Here is a 12,269-nt window from a genome sequence, read left to right as displayed (position 1 = left end):
GCGTAACAGACTGATCCACTCAGATGCCCCTGAGTGTCTGTTCTTGTGCCATTACCATACTGTCTTGATGATTACAGCTTTGAAGTACAGCTTGAAGTGTGGGATTGTGATGCCTCCTGCTTTGGTTTTGTTTTTCAAGATCGCCTTGGCTATTCGGGGTCTTTTCTGTTCCATACAAATTTTAGGATTATTTTTTCTAGCTCTGTGAAAAATGCTGGTGTCACTTTGATCGGGATTGCATTGAATATGTAGATTGATTTTGGTAGTATTGGCATTTTAACAATATTTGTTCTTCCTATTCAGGAGCATGGAATCTTTTTCCATATTTTGTCTTCTTCAATTTCTTTTATAAGCTTTCTATAGTTTTCAGTGTAAAGATTTTTCACCTCTTTGGTTAGAATTATTCCTGGGTATTTTATGGTTTTTGTGCTACTGTAAATGGGATAGATTCCTTGATTTCTCTTTCTGTTGCTTCATTGTTGGTGTATAGGAATGCAACCGATTTCTCTGTGTTGATTGTATATCCTGCCACTTTGCTGAATTCATGAATCAATTCTAGCAGTTTTTTGGTGGGGTCTTTTGGGTTTTCCATATAGAGTATCATGACATCTGTGAAGAGTGAAAGTTTGACCGCCTCCTGGCTGATTTGGATGCCTTTTATTTATTTGTGTTTTCTGATTGCAGAGGCTATGTCTTCCAATACTATGTTGAATAAAAGTGGCGAGAGTGGACATCCCTGTCTTGTTCCTGACCTTAGGGAGAAAGCTCTTAGTTTTTCCCCATTGAGGATGATATTAGCATTGGGTCATTCGTAGGTGGCTTTTATGATCTCGAGGTATGGTCCTTCTATCCCTACTTTCTTGAGGGTTTTTATCAAGAAAGGATGTTGTATTTTGTCAAATGCTTTCTCTGCATCTATGGAGAGGATCATATGGTTCCTGTCCTTTTATCAATGTTATAAATCACGTTAATTGTTTTACAGATATTGAGCCAGCCCTGCATCTCAGGTATAAATCCCACTTGGTCGTGGTGAATAATTTTTTAATGTATTATTGTTTCCGGTTGGATAATATCTTGTTGAGGATTTTTGCATCCATGTTCATCAGGGAAATTGGTGTATAGTTGTCTTTTTAAGTGTTGTCTCTGTCTGTTTTTGGAATCAAGGTAATGCTGGCTTCATAGAAAGAGCTGGGAAGTTTTCCTTCCATTTCTATTTTTTGGAACACCTTCAAGAGAATAGGTGTTAACTCTTCCTTAAATGTTTGGTAGAATTCCCCTGGAAAGCCATCTGGTCCTGGACTGTTGTCTTTTGGCAGATTTTTGATTACTAATTCGATTTCCTTACTGGTTAGGGGTCTGTTCAAATTTTCTATTTCTTCCTGTTTCAGTTTTGGTAGTGTATATGTTTCTTGGAATTTGTCCATTTCTTCCAGATTGCCCATTTTATTGGCATATAATTGCTCATAACTTTCTCTTATTACTGTTTTTATTTCTGTTGTGTTGGTTGTGATCTCTCCTCTGTCATTCTTGATTTTATTCATTTGGGTCCTTTCCTTTTTCTTTTTGATCAAACTGAATAGTGGTTTATCAATTTTGTTAATTCTTTCAAAGCACCAGCTTTTAGTTTCATTGATCTGTTCTACTGTGTTTTGGTTTCAATAGCACTAATTTCTGCTCTAATCTTTATTATTTCCTGCCTTCTGCTGGTTTTGGGTTTTATTTGCTGTTTTTTTTCCCAGCTCTTTAGTCATAAGGTTAGGTTGTGTATCTGAGATCTTTCTTCCTTCTTTAGGAAGGCCTGGATTGCTATATACTTTCCACTTATGACCGCCTTTGCTGCATCCTAGAGGTTATCATTGTGGTGTTATCATTTTCATTGACTTCCATATACTTTTTAATTTCTTCTTTAACTGCTTGGTTAGCCCATTCATTCTTTAGTAGGTTCTTCAGTCTCTAATTATTTGTTACCTTTCCAAATTTTTTTCCTGTGGTTGATTTTGAGTTCATGGCATTGTGGTCTGAAAATATACATGGTATGATCTCGATCTTTTTGTACTTACTTAGGGCTGATTTGTGTCCCAGTATATGGTCTATTCTGGAGAAAGCTCCATGTGCACTGGAGAGAATGCATATTCTGTTGCTTTAGGATGAAATGTTCTGAATATATTTGTTAAGTCCTTCTGGTCCAGTGTGTCATTGAAAGCCATTGTTTTCTTGTTGATTTTTTGATCAGGTGATGTGTTCATTATTGTGAGTGAGGTGTTGAAGTCTCCTACTATTATGGTATTCTTATAGGTGAGTTTCTTTATGTTTCTGATTAATTGGTTTCTATATTTGGGTGCTCTCACAATTGGCGCATAAATGGTTACAATCGTTAGGTCTTCTTGGTGGATAGACCCTTTGATTATGAATGATGTAATGCCATTCTGCATCTCTTGATGCAGTCATTATTTTAAAGTCTAGATTGTCTGATATCAATATGGCTATTCCGGCTTTCTTTTGTTGAACATTAGCATGATAGATGGTTCTCCATCCCCTTATTTTCAATCTGGAGGCGTCTTTAGGTCTAAAGTGGGTCTCTTGTAAAAAGCGTATAGATGGATCTTGTTTTCTTCTCCATTCTGTTACCCTATGTCTTTTGATTGGGGCATTGAGTCCATTGACGTTTAGAGTGAGTACTGAAAGATATGAGTTTATTGCTATTATGATGCTTGTAGAGTTGGAGTTTATGGTGGTGTTCTTTGGTCTTTCTAATCTTTGTTGATTTTGGTATTTATTTATTTATACAGATATATTTTCATCTTTTCTCCCCTCAGAGAGTCTCCCTTAAAATTTCTTGCAGGGCTGGTTTAGTGGTCACAAACTCATTTAATTTTTGTTTGTATCGGAATCTTTTCATGTGCCTTCTATTTTGAATGACATCCTTGCTGGATACAGAATTCTTGGCTGCATATTTTTCTGATTTAGCACACTGAATACATCCCGCCACTCCTTTGTGGCCTGCCAAGTTTCTGTGGATAGGTCTGCTAAACCTGATCTGTCTTCCCTTGTAAGTTATGGACTTTGTTTCCCTGTTGGTTTTATGATTCTCTCCTTGCCTGAGTACTTTGTCAATTTGACTATGATGTGCCTTGTTGATGGTCGGTTTTGGTGGAATCTAATTGGAGTCCTCCGTGTTTCCTGGATTTTGATGTCTGTGTCTTTGCCCAGGTTAGAAAAGATTTCCGCTATGATTTGCTCACATAACCCTTCCACCCCTATTTCTCTCTTCCACTTCTGGGACCCCTATGATTCTCATGTTGTTCCTTTTTAATGAGTCACTGATTTCTCTAATTCTTAAATCTTGCTCTTTTGCCTTAATCTCCCTCTTTTTTTCTGCTTCATTATTCTCTATAAGGTTGTCCTCTATCAAGCTGATTCTCTGTTCTGCCTAATCTATCTGTGCCACCGCTGCATCCATCTGTGATTGCAGCTCAGTTATAGCATTTTAAATTTCATTCTGGCTATTTTTTACTTCTTTTATCTCTGCAGAAAGAGATTCTAATCTATTTTTGACTGCAGCTAGTATTCTTATTATTGTGATTCTAAATTCTGGTTCAGAAATCTTGCTTATATCTGTGTTGGTTAAATCCCTGGCTGTCGTTTCTTTGTGGTCTTTCTTTTGAGGTGAATTCCTTCGTTTTGTCATTTTGAAGGGAGAAAAGGAATTAATGAGGTCGCAAAAGTGAAATAAAAAGATAAAATTACAAAAATATTAAAATTAAAAATGAAACACACGGAAGCAAATTGAATGGAATATGCTAGATCCTAGGTGTGTTTTGTTCTGGGTGTTGAAATTGGTTTGACAGAGAAAAATATGGGAGGGGGAGAAAAAAAAGGAAATAATTAGAGAATTTGAAAAAATGAATACACTGAAGTAGACTGAAATGAGAGGATGGGAGTAAAATATAGTTTGAAAAAATATAAAGAAAAGTAAAGAATATAATAGAAAAAATAAAGAAAAATATTTTTAATAAAAATTAAAAATAAATGTGATTTTTTTCTTTTTCTGTATTCTAGAAAAAAGAGAGGAATCAAAAAAGAGAAAAAAGATAAAAAAAGTAAAAAAAGGAAATCATTTGAAAATTCAAAAAGTGAATACACCATAGTAGACTAAAATAAAATGATGGAAGTAAAATAGAATTTGAGAAAATTTACATAAAAGCAATCAATATAGTAAAAAAATTAAAATATTTTTAATAGAAATTGAAAGTAAAATCAAGTTTTTCTCATTTTGCATTCCAGAAAAACTACAGAAACGAAGAAGAGAAAAAAAGAAAAAGAAAGAAAAAATAAAAAGGAAATTGTTTGGAAATTTGAAAACGAGAATACACTGACGTAGGGTAAAATAAAATGATGGAAGTAAAATAGAACTTTTACTAAAATTCAGAAATGTAAAAAATATAGTAATAAAAATTAAAGAAAATATTTTTAATAATAATTGATAATAAAAATAATTTTTTCTGTTTCTACATTCAAGAAAAAGAAAAGCGTAAAAGAGAGAAAGAAAAAAAAGAAAAATTGACTAGATGAATCGGCTAACAGATTGAAGTAGGACTGAAATTACTTCCTTATCCCCTAGATGTCAGTCTATGTAGCTCTTTATAGTCCATAAAGTAAGTGGCAGTGAGACTTGTATTCCTGAAGAGCCCTGTTGGCCCAGTTGGGCGGGGTTCAGTGTAATGGCTCTGCTGTCCACTAGATGGCGCTTTTAGGCTCCTGGGGTGGATTGTTGCGGTGCTTGTAGGTGCGAATGCACATGCGCGGGAGAAGTGAAAATGGCGCCACTCAGGTATCCAGTCTCTTCTCCTGGATCAGCAATCGGGCACCCATCCTCTGTCTTCAGCCCTTGTCCACTCCTCGCTCCTTCACTCTCCGTGACCAGGCCCGAGGCCGCACCTCTGTCCCAAGTTTTGTCACAGACGCGGCTGTTTTCCCCGGTCCCTTACGTCCAAAGGACCTCGGCTTTGACCTGTTCTGCCCCTCTGTGGGAGGGTCTCACCAAGCAATGTCCGAATGAGCAATGGCCGAGTATCAGCAGCACCTAGGAACGCTTGCTGGACCCTGTTGTTGTCAGTGCCCCGAGACTTTGGCCAGGTGCCAGCCCGCCCCAGAAAAAATTCGCAAGAGAGTGTAGCAGCAGCGTTTCATGGATTATGGAAAATCACAACACACGTCTGGCATCAGGCTTCACCCTAAACGACCTTGTTCCAGCAGCAGCGAATGTGGCCGTTTTCCGGGGTCTGCTGGGACCAGAGGGCTCTGGCAGTCTCCTCCAAATGTCCTTCCAGCAGTGCAACTGCCTCTCCCGGTGTGGCCTGAGAACATCCCGGACCCCACTCTGTTCCTGGGATTCTCCCTTCCCACCAGAGCACCTCCAGGTATCGAGCTGTGGAGTTGCAGCCTTTGCACTCCCCTTGTTTACAGTCTTAGTGGAATTTACATACTCTCCTTTCTCCTTTCTCCCTTTTTAGTTGAGTCCCTGTGGCTGTTTCCAATTTTCCACGTTCTCTCCAGCTGCTTTTGGGGAGGGGTGCTTTTCCTTTATTCTCCCCCACTCCCCAGTCTCCGTCCTCTCTCCGCCTGCAAAAGCACCTCCCTTCCTGCAGCTTCGTGCTCCCCAAGGTCCCCTCTCCACGCCACGTACTTGTTGAATTCTGTGGTTCAGGTTGTGCAGATTGTTGTGTTAATCCTCAATCAGTTTTCTAGGTGTGTAGGATGGTTTAGTGTTGGTCTGGCTGTATTTCATGGACGCGAGACACACAAAAGTCTTCCATGTTGTTCCGCCATCTTGTCTCCTCCCCCATTGACTGCCTAATTTTCAATTGAACATTTGAGGATATTATGCCACTCCCTTCTTTCCTGCAGGTTTCTGTGGACACTTCTGCCATAATCTTTTATCTTCCTGTATTCATTAGCAAACTGTTTTGTCTTCATGTTTATAGGTTTTTTTAATCTGTGTATTTTGTGAGTTTTACTATGTTATGTCTCAGAGTCAGCCTGCTTTTTTTTTTTTTTAATTTTAATGGGAGTTCTCTGTGACTCATAGATGTGGACGTCTGTTTCCTTCACCATTTAGTGGAAATTTTCCACTCTAATGCGCTCAGACAAAACTTCTCCCCTTTTTTCTCCCTCTCTTCTTCTTCTGGGACTCCTTTGAAAAGAATTTTATTACACTTTATGGAGTTGCTGATTCCCTAAGTATACGTATGTGATGCAATGTTTTAATTTTCCTCTTCTTTCCTGCTTCATTTCTCACAAAATTTTATCTTCCATGTCATTTACTCATTCATCTGCTTCTTTCTGCCTTGAGTTCATTATATCCAATCAGGTTCACGTCTCGGTTACAGCATTTTAAAAATTTCAGCCTGACTGGGTTTTAGGTCTTTTCCATCTGTAGTCAGGGTATTCTCATGTCTTCTAGGCTTTCTCAAGCATAGCTAGTATCCTTATGATAGTTTTTAAAAGTTCAGTTTCCTTATGATAGGTATTAAATTCTGTTTGAGGCTTATTATTTATATGTGTTTTAATTATATCCCTGGCAATGTCCTTTATGGCTTTTTCTTTTGGCATGAATTCCTCCATCACTCTGTATGTCCATGTCTCCGCTTTTTTTTTTTTTAACATTTTATTTTTATTTTTGAGACAGAGAGAGACAGAGCATGAATGGGGGAGGGTCAGAGAGAGGGAAACACAGAATCTGAAACAGGCTCCAGGCTCTGAGCTGTTAGCACAGAGCCCGACGCGGGGCTCAAACTCACGGACCGCGAGATCATGACCTGAGCCGAAGTCGGCCGCTTAACCGACTGAGCCACCCAGGTGCCCCTCTCCGCTTTCTTAAGTGTTTTAGTAAAATCCTGTTATGTTTTCTGCTTCTAGAGTAGTGTCTTTTTTGAGAAATGTTTACATACTGTTGACAACCTGACATTCTGGAAGCATTTCTTGCATGTGCTGTGTGCACTGTGCTGTCATGTATTGGCTGCTCTGTCCCTGAGGTCAGTCCTCTGCAGAGTTCTCCTTGCCTCCAGGGGAGAGTTTTTCAACTTTGTCCATAGTGTTGTGAGTTTTAACTAGGTGAGTTTGGTCTCCTTATTAAAAGAGGCTAATTCCTATTTCCCCTACAGGTGAAGGTATGCCTCACTATATGGTCAGTAGACTTGGGGCCTGTGGGGGTATATGGTGGTCTTTGGAGGGAGGGGTGCAATGGTGGTCTGGGTTGTAGGCACTCTTTCCCTAGTAAGGAAGCACCTGAGGAAGGAAAGGTGGGTATGTCTTGGTGTCAGTGGCTCAGTATCTACTGGGGGGTGTTGTGCTGCTCACTGAATTCTGTCCATGATAATTGGTGGGAGGAAATATTGGCATCAGCTCCTTCTCTAGTCCCTGCAGTTGGAGTTTCCAGCCACCCCTGTTCAGGAAGCCCTCACATAGAGAGAACAATCTGGACTCATGGGTCCCAGGCTTCCTTCAGAACCCGGCCTTCACCCTGCCTTTGTCCAATCCATTGGCACACCTGGCAGCTCAGGGCTCTTCTGTTTTATCTCAGGAGCTCTAGCTGGGTGTGAGTACACCAAATTGTATGTACTCAATGCGACAGGGACCCCACTGATCCTCTGGGACAGTGTCTTGGTGTGATGTGGTTGGAGCTGGTTATCCCAGAAGGGCAGTTGCATGAACACTAGGAGCTTGGAGTTCATGGTGAGGAAGAACAAGAAGGCAGCATTCAGTTAGCTTCTCTCAGCAGAGGCTCCTATGCTAATGACCAGGGCAGTGCAATGGTGCCTGTCAGCTCTCCTGCCCCATGAGGGGCAATGCCCTGTCTCCCAAATGCACTCCAAGAAGGTAACTGTCTCACCCGATATGACCCAGGGGATCCTCAAACCGCAGCAGTCCCTATGGGCCTCGGGGCTCCTTCTCCACAGGAGCACTGCTATACCCACCAGGGTCCACCCCAGTGATGGCATGGAGTTCTAAATCTTCATTTAGAAAAATCTTCAGTTTTTGAACTGGACATTTACAGCAGGCTGACTTGTCATGATTACGTTTATGTGTCATCTTCACTGCGTCATGGGTGTCCAGATTCATGACTGTTTCTGTGTATGTCTGTGATGAGTTTCCAGAAGAGATTGGCATTTCCATCCATGGTTTCTTTCTGCCTGGGCATCACCCATTCCATCATAGTTCTGAGTAGAATCCGATGCAGAGGGAGGAAGATTTCCCTCATTTTTACTTCCCATGTGCTTGTTTGAACTGGAATAATTGGAATTGGTCTCCTCCTGCCCTTGTTCTTAGAGTTACATCATAGGCTCTGCAGGTTCTGAGACTACACACTAGTTCAGAATCAGGCGAGAATTATACCCCTGGTATTCCTGGCTCCCCAACTTGTGACAGTAGATCATGGGACTTCTCCACATATTTTGTCATGGAAACCAATGTGCCTTGGGTTCTGTTGCTCGAGGGAATCCTGACTAATACATGCAGATGATTCATCTCTTGTTTAGAGGAATTGAATAAAGCTGTAGCTCATTTAAAGTCCTGAGTAGCAAAGTGTCATGAAGGAAGTGTCACGTTGTTTGATTGGGACAAGGGCTGGGTGAAGATAATGGGGAGCTGTGGGAGCTTGTGGTCCTGGCTGCACAGGGAGTGCATCTGGGACTCATGTAAAGGTGCAGCTGTTGTGCCTCAGGAAATCTGTAATTCACTCATGTTGAGGGACAGGAGTAAGGAATGCAAACAACTGTGTCTTTGTGCATGTTAGGGTAGTTTTCCTAGGAAAACAATGATCTAATTCACACAGGTAATAGGTAAACACAGAATCCTGTGTCCAGAGAGGCTCCCTGGAGAAACTGCTGTGTGGACAGGAAGCCCCAGACCCTGAGAGGAAACCTGCCTGTAACCTCCATCTTCACCTGCTCCTGGCAACACAAAGCAGAATTGTGCATAGTGTGCGCCCCCCGGTGGTGCTGATCGCCTCCTGCAGGGAGGTTTGTGTCTTGGCTCCCAGTGAGGTCCCCTCACCCTGTGTCTTGCACAGTAATATGTGACCTTGTCCTTGGCCTGCAGGTTGTTCATTTGCAGATAGAGCGTGTTCTTGGAGTTGTCTCTGGAGATGGGGAGTCGGCCCTTTACCGAGTCTGCGTAGTACGTGCTACTTCCATCATCATAAATACATGTGAGCCACTACACCCCTTTCCTGGAACCTGGCAAACCCAGCCCATTGCATAGCTACTGAAGGTGAATCCAGAGGCCACACAGGTGAGTCTCAGGGACCCCCCAGGCTTCACCAGGTCTCGTCCAGACTCCGTCAGCTGCACGTCACACTGGACACCTGCAGACACAAGACATGTTGGTCAGGAAACTGTCACACATCCACTGTCTCACTCATATCCATTCACAGACTCAGTGTCCCTCGTTCACCATGAATTACCTTTTAAAAGAGCAACCAGGAACACCCAGCCCAGCACAAACTCCATGGTGAGGTGTCTGTTCTGTCCTGATCAGAGAATGGGAACACCTGGGACTCCCGGGGCTGGGGCTCCTCTCCCAGCTGCAGAGTCTGGATGGGCTGGTTTTATCAGCACAGAGAGGACCCCATTTGCATGTGCTCTGACATATATATCAAGATCCAGTCTTAGATTTGATTCTTTAAAAGTGAACTACAGGGTTAGGGACGCACTTGTAGTTTAGTTTGTGTAGATGGTGCTGTGACAATTTGAATAATTGTATTCAGTGAGTACAGGTGTATTTGCAGTCCTGTGTGCATTTTTACAGGTCTTTCAACAACATAGAACATTTTCACTCTACAAGTATTTAACATACTTTTTGAAGTTTAACCCAAAATACTTCATTCTCTGCCATTTTCACTTGTATAATTTTGTTATTTATTTTGCATGTATTTTCATGCTGGTGTGTAGAATCACAGGTGGTTTATTTTTATTTATTTTCTTTGTTCATTTTGCATCCTGCTCTTTTCCTCATTTAAAAAAACTGGTTCTAATATTTTTTGTGGAATCTCTAGGGTTTTGTTATGTTTAAGATCAATGTCACCTGCAAACAAGTAGTTTTCCTTCCTCCTTACTGATTTAAATGTCTTTTATTTTTTTTATTCCATATTTTTTTCTGGTTACGTCTTCCAGTGGTAGGAGAAGAAAGCTTTTCCCTCTTTTCTTCTGGGATTTAGCCAGTGTAAGGATTCAATTGACATAAGACCTATCTACAGGAGAGAATAAATTTCATTTTGTAAGTGCATGGCCTTCCTATAATGACATGACACCCAGAGAAAGGACAAAGCAGGTGGCACTTGTGTCTTTCAGACAAAAAAACATTGGATTTGGCAAGAGTTAAGTTTGGGGTATTATGTTAGTCACCAAGTAAGTAGGTTTGTTTGCATCGCCTTCTTGTCCCTGTGTTCCTTATTCTGGTGCTAACGATGGTTCTTCCCTCTTGGTACACGGGAGGGAGATTTATATCCTGCTGTGAAGGGACGATGGAGAGTCTGAGTGTACTTGGGCTCTGTCTCAAGTGACTTTCACCCAAATAAGCAGTGTGACAAGATGACATAGTTTGAGGTGGCATATGTATTCTTCACGTTACATGGGGAACACTTATGTTAGGGGTGACCATCATTGCCTGGCTCCTGATTTGACAGGAAAGCCTTCAGCATTTTACCGTTCAATATGCTGTCAGGTGTGGGCTTTTCATAGTGGCCATGATCATGTGGAGGTAATTTCCTTCAGTCCCTTTTTAATTGGGTTCTTTTTAAATGATGAACATGTGTTGAATTTTGTCTAATGTTTTTTTGAATCAATTAATGATGGTTTTGATTCACTCATTCCCTCTGTTAATGGAGGACATCACATTTATGCATCTGTGTATGTTGAAGGATCCTTGCATCCCTGGATGAATCCCACTGGATTATGTTGTATGATCCTCTCAATGTTCTGTTGAATTCAGTATGCTCACCTTTTGTGAAGGAATTTTGCATGTATGTTCATTTGAGATAGTGACCTGTAGTTTCCCTTCTTGTGGTGTCTTTCTTTGGTTTTGGTGTGAAAACAATGCTGTCCTCACAAATTTCATTTGGGAGTGCTGTGTTTTTATCAGTGGTTTGTAATAGTTTGAGAAATATTGGCATTAATTTCTCTTTAAATACTTAGTAGAAGTTTTAATAAAGGCATGGACTCCTATGCAGATTTCTTGGAGGGCGAGGCTTTAGATAGAGAAATCTTATTAATTTTTCTTTTGTTCATTTTGTATTTTTCCATGAAACAGTGTTGGTGGACTACATTATGGCATAAAATGTGTAATTTGTTCCTGGTGATCTAATTGTTGGCTTATAAATACCTAAGTTTTTCTTTAATGATCCTTTTCATGTCTTTAGTTCAGTTATGTCTCCTCTTTCAATTCTGATGGCATTTGTTTGAGTCTTCCCTATTTCCCCAGGCTACCTATTTGTTTCAAATTTTATATACTTTTCCAAATACAAATTTTTATGTAATTGATTTGTTTTCTGTATTTGTGATAGTCTCTATTTTCTGTCTGCTTTATATTTTTATGTTATTTTTATGTTTATCTTGTTAGGTCAGTAAAAATGCCAATGACTTTTTTAAGGAACCTGAAAAATATACAATTCATATGAAAGCACACAACACATGGAAGCAACAAAACAATCATGACGTCGAGAGAACCTGGAGACATCACACTTCTCTCTTTCTAAAGATATTGCAGAGGTACATTAACCACAACAGTGTGCTGCTGGCATCAAATGAGACATTTAGGCCAGTGGAGCTCATTACGGAGCCCAGAAGTAGAAGTTTGCAGATGCAGTGAGCAAATCCTCCACGAGATTTCCAACAATGCACAGTGGGGGGAGGATAGTGTCTCCTAAACATGGAGTTGACTAGGGGCTCCTGTGTGGCTCCGTAAGTTAAGCATCCCACTTCCACTCAGGTCATGATCTCACGGTTTGTGGGTTCGAGCCTCACATCAGGCTCCTGCTGACAGCTCGGGGCCTGGATTCTGTTTCTGCCTCTATCTCTGTGCCTCCCTACTCATGATCTGTCTCTCTCCCTCAAAACCAAAGTAAGAATTAAAAAATAGTATTGATATATACATGCCAAATAATAACATTTGGCCATAATCTTGCTTCATACATATACGTCGACACAAAAAAATCTCAAAATGGATGAAGGATTAAGAAGAACACTTGAACCTAAATGCCTTCAAAGAAAACA

General features: G+C 40.6%; 1 pseudogene; it reads right to left on the bottom strand.

Moving 5' to 3' along the window:
- Window positions 1–7,929: 7,929 nt before the first annotated feature.
- LOC128774091 (immunoglobulin heavy variable 3-23-like) lies at window positions 7,930–9,574 on the bottom strand (annotated as a pseudogene).
- Between the last annotated feature and the right edge of the window lie 2,695 nt (window positions 9,575–12,269).

The sequence above is a fragment of the Panthera pardus genome, unplaced genomic scaffold, assembly GCF_024362965.1.
Source record: "Panthera pardus isolate Hobbes unplaced genomic scaffold, ASM2436296v1 HiC_scaffold_285, whole genome shotgun sequence".
In the NCBI taxonomy this organism is placed as follows: domain Eukaryota; kingdom Metazoa; phylum Chordata; class Mammalia; order Carnivora; family Felidae; genus Panthera; species Panthera pardus.
Note: the sequence above shows the minus strand (reverse complement) of the source record. Positions and strands in the feature narration are given on the sequence as shown.